Below are 9088 nucleotides of genomic sequence, written 5' to 3' on the forward strand. Positions count from 1 at the left end.
GTTGGAGGAACGCAACTCCGTGGGAGTTGGTACCTTTCAGCCATCGTTCGGCTTCAAGGATTTTCATCATGCAGCCCGACTGCACCCCTCCGCCGGCGGTCACCCAAGATGGTGACCTCCAGCTTGATGGTGGGGGAAAGCGAGCCGGGCTGCGGCCTCTGCCCCTCCCTCAGCCTCAAGGATTTTCATCACCAAGGCTGGGGAGGGGAGTGTGCCGAGTTGGGGTCGGCCCCTGCGTGGGCGGCGGCCCGCTCCTTCACTCAGTGATCGGAGGGAAGGGCGGTCGTCGTCCGTGGCGCCGGCAGCTGCACCGTGCCTGGCTCTCGGACGCGAGTGGCTTCGGAGCCGCTCGCAGCGCCGGCGTCTGCCACGACAGCTTGAAGAGGTTCTTCCGCCGGCGCTGATAGCCAAGGCCGGCCACGGACTGACCTCCAACTCTACGGCCTTCTGCCCGTCCTTGCCTCACGAGTTTGGGCATGGACAGGGGCCTCCTGGCAGCAGCATCCGCCCTGAGGTCAGTGCTGCCGCTGTTCGGCCCCCTGGGGCAGAAGTCGTCGTCGTCGCCACTGCTGGAGCAGGTGACGGCGCGCCGTTCGTCGGTCTTCTGTTGCTCCGCAGGCCCACCCCAATCGAGTGGGGTTGTTCGTACCTGCGGAGGGGGGAACCGGAGTTCCGTTTGTAATGGCACTTCGAATGCCAGTGCTTTGTTCATTACGGCTTTCGGGGCCTGAACATGTATGTAATTTTGGCACGGAGCCGTGTTTTTCCTCATTTTTCGAGCACTAAGACTCGCCTGTTAATTATCTGAACCGCTTCACCAAGCATGAGTCGCCCCGTGTCAAGGTGACGAGTGAGGTATCCGTATCTCGGAGGCATAGGAGTCCCTCGGCTCGGTCGGCCTTGTTGTCTGAGGCTCCTCTAGCTTAGTTAAAGAGACCCCTTGGCCGCTCTTCGACGAGCCGAGGCCAGGGGTAGCAGTATCAGCATGAACAGAGGCGGAGTTGGCTCGAAAATGAAACCTGGTTGGCCGGAGCCTAGCTGGGTTGTCCGTCAGCGGGACCGACGCCGGAGTCGATCAGCCGAGGCCTCGGATCGGGGTGGCGCCCTTGGAAGATGGTTGGCCGAGGCCTCTGGGGTAACCGGCCGAGCCGCCTGCTCGGGCCGGATTCTCGGAGAAGTCCCTGGCAGCGATTGCCCGAGCGTGATGATGACGTCGTGCTCCAGAGCGGAGATCCTCAGACCGCGTCGCCGTCCGAGGCTAGGTCGGATCTCGCCGAAGGTGTCGTCGATGCCGAGGGTGCTGCTGCCCCCTTCCAGCGCCAAGACCCGAGCCTGCAGGATCAGAGTGTCTTGTTGCGTGTGCCTTCTGCGGCCGCCGAGGCCAGAATACACACCCTCGCTGTGTTGTAAAGCTGCGTCTCCTTTCCTCTTGTTTCGAGTATCTGGACTTTTTTGTTGATAACAGGGATGTTTGTACGGGTGAGAGTTGCTTCTCGCGGAAGGTGACGAGTGAGGTATCCGTATCTCGGAGGCGTAGGAGTCCCTCGGCTCGGTCGGCCTTGCCGCTTACGCGCACCTTTACCCGTCCATGAGGCCCTGTCACCGACTCAGTCGAGAAGGCTCGAAGGATCGCTTCGGCAGAAGAGCTTCTGAACGTAAAGACTTGTTCGGTCCGCGGAGTCACTTTATCCGAACGCGAGTTACTTCTCGCAGAAGGTGATGAGTGAGGTATCCGTATCCCGGAGGCGTAGGAGTCCCTCGGCTCGGTCAGCCTTGGCTGCTTACGTGTACTCCGTCGTTTTCAGGATCCACTTTTCGAAGTAGTCAAAAAGCACGAAAGATATTCTGGTAGAAGAGATCTTTTTTTTTGAGGAAAATTTCAACGCAGAGGGGGTTCCCCCCTTTTAGCCCCCGAGGGAGGGTCGGGCTTTGCTGAGGCGAGGCCGACCCTTCCTTGATGACTAAACTTTGCGTGGGTGCGAGGTATATGAATAACTTGAAAACATCTTAAGGGTAGAAGCGACGTAGCTGTTGGATGTTCCAAGCGTTGTCGTAGACCTCGCCCTGGCTGTTGGCCAGCTTGTACGTTCCGGGCTTCAGAACTTTGGCGATGACGAATGGCCCCTCCCAGGGGGGCGTGAGCTTGTGCCTCCCTCGGGCGTCTTGCCGCAGTCGAAGCACCAGGTCGCCCACCTGGAGGTCTCGGGGCCGGACCCCTCAGGCGTGGTAGCGTCGCAGGGACTGCTGGTACCGCGCCGAGTGTAGTAAGGCCTTGTCCCGAGCCTCTTCCAGCTGGTCCAGCGAGTCTTCTCGGCTAGCTTGGTTGCTTTGATCGTCGTAGGCCCTCGTCCTCGGGGAGCCGTATTCCAGGTTAGTGGGCAAGACGGCCTCGGCCCCGTAGACCAGGAAGAACGGCGTGAAACCCGTGGCTCGGCTCGGCGTTGTCCTCAGGCTCCAGACCACCGAGGGGAGTTCCTTCATCCACCGCTTGCCGAACTTGTTGAGATCGTTGTAGATCCGAGGCTTGAGCCCTTGTAGAATCATGCCGTTGGCACGCTCTACTTGCCCATTCGACATGGGATGAGCCACGGCAGCCCAGTCCACCCGGATGTGGTGATCCTCGCAGAAATCCAAGAATTTTCTGCCGGTGAACTGGGTACCGTTGTCGGTGATGATGGAGTTCGGGACCCCGAAGCGATGGATGATGTTGGTGAAGAACGCCACCGCCTGCTCGGACCTGATGCTGTTCAGAGGTCGGACCTCGACCCACTTGGAGAATTTGTCGATGGCGACCGGCAGGTGCGTGTAGCCCCCGGGCGCCTTCTGCAAGGGGTCGACGAGGTCCAGACCCCACACAGCAAAGGGCCAGGTGATGGGTATCGTCTGCAGAGCCTGAGCAGGCAGGTGGGTCTGCTTCGCATAGAATTGACACCCTTCGTAGGTGCGGACAATTCTAGTGGCGTCCGCCACCGCCGTTGGCCAGTAGAAGCCTTGCCGGAAAGCATTCCCGACAAGGGCTCGAGGCGCTGCGTGATGGCCGCAAGCCCCCGAGTGTATCTCTTGGAGGAGTTCCTGACCTTCGGCGACGGAGATGCATCGCTGGAGGATGCCTGAGGGACTGCGGTGGTAGAGCTCCTTCTCATCGCCCAGCAAGACGAATGACTTGGCGCGTCGTGCTACCCGCCGAGCCTCGGCTCGGTCGAGGGGTAGCTCTCCTTGGCGGAGATATTGCAGGTACGGGGTCTGCCAATTTCGATCAGGCGTGGCCCCGCTCCGCTCCTCCTCGATGCGCAGTGCCTCGCCCTCGGAGGCCGAGGGTACCTCGGGCTGAACCGAGGGCGCCTCGGGCCGAGCCGAGGGTGCCCCGAGCTGTGCCGAGGGTACCTCGGGCTGGACCGAGGGCGCCTCGGGCTGGACCGAGGGCGCCTCGGGCTCGGGCGAGTCGTCGATCTTGACGGAGGGCTGATGCAGATCCCGGGAGAAGACGTCCGGGGGAACCGTTGTTCGCCCCGAGGCTATTTTTGCCAGCTCGTCCGCAGTCTTGTTGTAGCGCCGAGCGATGTGGTTGAGCTCGAGCCCGTAGAACTTGTCTTCCAGGCGCCGAACCTCATCGCAGTAGGCCTCCATCTTCGGGTCGCGGCAGTGGGAGTTCTTCATGACTTGGTCGATGACGAGCTGCGAGTCACCGCGAGCGTCGAGGCGTCGGACCCCTAGCTCGATGGCGATCCACAACCCGTTGACTAGAGCCTCGTACTCAGCCACATTGTTGGACGCCGGGAAATGGAGGCATAGCACGTAGCGTAGGTGCTTCCCGAGGGGCGAGATGAAGAGGAGGCCCGCGCCGGCTCCCGTCTTCATCAGCGACCCGTCGAAAAACATGGTCCAGAGCTCCGGTTGGATCGGAGCCGTCGGTAGCTGGGTGTCGACACATTCGACTACGAAGTCCGCCAAGACCTGGGACTTGATGGCCTTCCGAGGGGCGAACGAGATTGTCTCGCCCATGATTTCCACTGCCCACTTTGCGATCCTGCCTGAGGCCTCTCGGCACTGGATGATCTCCCCCAGGGGGAAGGATGACACCACAATTACCGGATGAGACTCGAAGTAGTGTCGCAACTTCCGCCTCGTCAGGATCACAGCATACAGCAGCTTCTGAACTTGTGGGTAGCGGATCTTGGTTTCGGACAGTACCTCGCTGACGAAGTAGACTGGCCTCTGAACGGGCAATGCATGCCCCTCTTCTTGCCTCTCGACCACAATCGCGGCGCTAACCACCTGGGTGGTCGCGGCAACATAGACCAAGAGGGCTTCTCTGTCAGCTGGAGGCACCAAGACAGGCGCCTTTGTGAGGAGCGCCTTCAGGTTCCCGAGAGCTTCCTCGTCCTCTGGGGTGCAAGCGAAGCACTCGGCCTTCCTTAAGAGGCGGTACAGAGGCAGACCTCTTTCGCCGAGGCGTGAGATGAAGCGGCTCAGGGCCGCGAGACATCCCATGACCCTCTGTACGCACTTTAAGTCCTTGATGGGCCCCATGCTGGTGATGGCTGCGATCTTCTCCGGGTTGGCTTCGATGCCCCGCTCGGAGACGATGAACCCCAAGAGCATGCCCCGGGGCACTCCGAAGACACACTTCTCAGGATTGAGCTTGACGCCTTTCGCCTTGAGACATCGGAATGTCACTTCAAGGTCGGAAAGGAGGTCGGAGGCCTTCCTCGTCTTGACTACGATGTCATCGACGTAGGCCTCGACCGTGCGGCCAATGTGTTCGCCGAACACATGGTTCATGCACCGCTGGTACGTCGCACCCGCATTCCTCAAACCGAACGGCATGGTGACATAGCAGTACATGCCGAAGGGTGTGATGAAAGAAGTCGCGAGCTGGTCGGACTCTTTCATCCTGATTTGATGATACCCTGAGTAGGCATCGAGGAAAGACAGGGTTTCGCACCCAGCAGTGGAATCCACGATTTGATCGATGCGAGGCAGAGGGTAGGGAACCTTCGGACATGCTTTGTTGAGACCAGTGTAGTCTACACACATCCGCCATTTCCCCCCTTTCTTTCTCACAAGCACAGGGTTGGCAAGCCATTCGGGATGGAATACCTCTTTGATGAACCCTGTCGCCATTAGCTTGTGGATCTCCTCGCCTATCGCTCTGCGCTTCTCCTCGTCGAATCGGCGCAGAGGCTGCTTGACGGGTCGGGCTCCGGCCCGAATATCCAGCGAGTGCTCGGCGACATCCCTCGGTATGCCGGGCATGCCCGAGGGACTCCACGCGAAGACGTCGGCGTTCGCGCGGAGAAAGTCGACGAGCACTGCTTCCTATTTGGGGTCGAGCCCGGAACCGATCCGGATATGCTTGGAGGTGTCGCCACTGGGGTCGAGGGGGATGGCCTTAACCGTCTCCACTGGCTCGAAGTTGCCGGCATGACGCTTCACGTCTGGCACCTCTTTGGAGAGGCTTTCCAGGTCGGCGATGAGGGCCTCGGACTCGGCGAGGGCCTCGGCGTACTCCACGCACTCCATGTCGCATTCGAATGCGTGTTTGTACGTGGGGCCGACGGTGATGACCCCGTTGGGGCCCGGCATCTTGAGCTTCAAGTAGGTGTAGTTGGGGATGGCCATGAACTTCGCGTAGCATGGCCTCCCCAGTACCGCGTGGTAGGTTCCTCGGAACCCGACCACCTCGAACGTCAGGGTCTCCCTTCGGAAGTTGGAGGGAGTTCCGAAGCAGACGGGGAGGTCGAGTCGTCCGAGGGGCTGGACACGCTTCCCGGGAATGATCCTGTGGAAGGGCGCAGCGCCTGCTCAGACGGAGGACAGATCGACGCGCAGGAGCCCGAGGGTCTCGGCGTAGATGATGTTGAGGCTGCTGCCCCCGTCCATAAGGACCTTGGTGAGCCTGACGTCGCCGACGACGGGGTCGACGACGAGCGGGTATTTCCCCGGGCTCGGCACGTGGTCTGGGTGGTCGGCTTGGTTGAAGGTGATGGGCTTGTCGGACCAGTCTAGGTAGACTGGCGCCGCCACCTTCACCGAGCAGACCTCCCGGCGCTCTTGCTTGCGATGCCGAGCCGAGGCATTCACCGCATGCCCGCCATAGATCATGAAGCAGTCGCGGACCTCGGGGAACTCTCCTGCTTGGTGATCTTCCTTCTTGTCGTCGTCGTGGGCCCTGCCACCCTCCGCGGGTGGCCCGGTCCTGTGGAAGTGGCGCCGAAGCATGACGCACTCCTCCAGGGTGTGCTTGAAGGGCCCCTGATGATAGGGGCACGACTCTTTGAGCATCTTGTCGAAGAGGTTGGCACCTCCGGGGGGCTTCCGAGGGTTCTTGTACTCGGCGGCGGCGACAAGGTCCACGTCGGCGGCGTCGCGTTTCGCTTGCGACTTCTTCTTGCCTTTCTTCTTGACGCCGCGCGGAGTAGACGCCTCGGGAGCATCTTCCGATGGACGGCCCTGGGGCTGCTTGTCCTTTCGGAAGATAGCCTCGACCGCCTCCTGGCCAGAGGCGAACTTGGTGGCGATGTCCATTAGCTCGCTCGCCCTGGTGGGGGTCTTGCGACCCAACTTGCTCACCAGGTCGCGGCAGGTGGTGCCGGCAAGGAACGCGCCGATGACATCTGAGTCGGTGATGTTGGGCAGCTCGGTGCACTGCTTCGAGAATCGCCGGATGTAGTCCCGGAGAGACTCTCCCGTCTGCTGCCGACAACTTCGGAGGTCCCAGGAATTCCCGGGGCGCACGTACGTGCCCTGGAAATTTCCGGCGAAGGCTTGAACCAAGTCATCCCAGTTGGAGATCTGCCCCGGAGGCAGGTGCTCCAACCAGGCGCGAGCGGTGTCGGAGAGGAACAGGGGGAGGTTGCGGATGATGAGGTTGTCGTCGTCCGTTCCACCCAGTTGGCAGGCCAGGCGGTAGTCCGCGAGCCACAGTTCCGGTCTCGTCTCCCCCGAGTACTTTGTGATAGTAGTCGGGGGTCGGAACCGGGTCGAGAACGGCGCCCGTCGGATGGCCCGGCTGAAGGCCTGCGGACCGGGTGGTTCGGGCGAGGGACTTCGATCCTCCCCGCTGTCGTGGCGTCCCCCACGCCTGGGGTGATAGCCTCGGCGCACCCTTTCGTCGAGGTGAGCCCGACGGTCGCGATGATGGTGCTCGTTGCCGAGGCGGTCCGGGGCCGTAGGCGCGGTGTTGCGCGTGCGCCCGGTATAGACCCAGGCTTCCTGCATGAATTCTGAAGTTGCGGCATGAGGTTCTGAGGGGTATCCTTGCCTTCGGGAGGCAGTGCTCTCGGCCCGTCGGACCGCGGCGCCTTCCAGGAGATTCTTGAGCTCCCCTGGATTCGCCGACCCTCGGTGGTTGATGGCTCCGGCATCACGCGGAGGAGCATCGCTGCTGCAGCCAGGTTCTGACCGACCCCACTGGATGCGGGCGGCGGCCTGACCCTGACGTCATCGGCGACGCGGTGCTGGAGACCCTGGGGCGGGTGACGTATTTCTCCGGCCGGGGTTTGGCCCGCCCATACCTGCCCGACGTCCCAGCGGATCGGCTCAAGCGCTCTTGCTCCCTCGTCGAGCCTGGCCTGCGCCCCGCGGACTTGCTCGAGCTGTGGGTCGTAACCCCCCGCCGGAACGGGGACCACAGCTAGCTCCCGCGGGATGTCAGCGCGAGGCACCGGCCTAGGGAGATCACCGTCCTCCGGCATGCCGAGATGATTGCCTTCGGAGGGACCCCCTAGCTCGACATGGAAACATTCGCGGCTTGGGCCGCAGCCCTCGTCGTCGAGCCTGCGGCTACCGTCGGAACAGTCGGAGAGGCAGTAGTCGCATGCGGTCATGAAGTCTCGCATGGCACTGGGGTTGCCAAATCCAGAGAAATCCCAACAGATGTTGGGATCGTCATCTTCCTCGGACCCAGAGGGCCCGTAGGTCGAGACGTCCGTCAGCCGGTCCCAAGGCGACCGCATGCGGAACCCCAGAGGGTTTGAACTCGCCTCTACGAGACCGCCCGCCAAAGCAAGGTCGCTAGGCGGGTTGAGGCTGAGTCCAAATGACGTAGAATGGGAATCGGTCGGTACCTTTTGGTCGTCAAGCGGCGATGAGGTCACGTCGAGGACTGACTGCACCGTCGCCTCAGGTACGAGGGCGACGTCCTGCAAGCTTTTCGCAAGCGCGCTGGCGTCATCCACTTGCTCGGGTTTGGCGTGTCGCGGGGAGACGGCGCTCGCCTTCGTCTCAAACGCGAGGTTGACGCCCGACGCGCCCCCCGTTGGGGCGCTAGGGACGTCGACTCGCTCGACAGCCGACGAGGCGCGGCCTCCTGCTTGGCCTTGGTTGCCCCGCCTCCTCCTCCGTTGGCGGGGGAGAGGACGGGGCGAGCTCGAAAGTCGTTCTTCCACCACGCGGGGAAGACGTCGTCGATTCCGCCGCCGGAGGGCGGGCTGTCGGCCGCCATTGTCGTTGTCGCGCGGCGGTGGAAGGAGTATCATGTCGTAGCTGCCGTCGAAGGACATGAACTCAAGGCTCCCGAAACAGAGCACCGTCCCGGGTTGGAGAGGTTGCTGGAGACTGCCCATCTGGAGCTTGACGGGAAGCTGTTCGTCAACACGCAGCAGGCCCCTACCTGGCGCGCCAACTGTCGGCGTTTCGAGACCGGGGGTCCCTCAGGCCGACGAGTGAGTGTCGCGTGCCCCAGCCCAGATGGGTCGAGCGCGTGGGCGAGCACAAAGGGGGGAGAGAGCGAGGCGGCCGGAGTCCGGCGTGAGAGAGGTGGGAATCCCGCGGCCTTCGTGTTCGTCCCGCGCCCAGGTCGGGTGCGCTTGCAGTAGGGGGTTACAAGCGTCCACGCGGGAGAGGGAAGCGAGCGACCCCAAGAGAGCGCCTGTCCCGTCCTCGTCCCCACGCGGCCAACCTTCTCTAGGAGGGCCCTGGTCCTTCCTTTTATAGGCGTAAGGAGAGGATCCAGGTGTACAATGGGGGTGTAGCAGAGTGCTACGTGTCTAGCGGGGGAGAGCTGACGCCCTAAGTACATGCCAATGTGGCAGCCAGAGAGATCTTGGCACCCTGCTGGTGTGATGTCGTGGCCGTCAGAGGAGCG

This window comes from Zea mays, chromosome 6 (assembly GCF_902167145.1).
Source record: "Zea mays cultivar B73 chromosome 6, Zm-B73-REFERENCE-NAM-5.0, whole genome shotgun sequence".
Classification (NCBI taxonomy): domain Eukaryota; kingdom Viridiplantae; phylum Streptophyta; class Magnoliopsida; order Poales; family Poaceae; genus Zea; species Zea mays.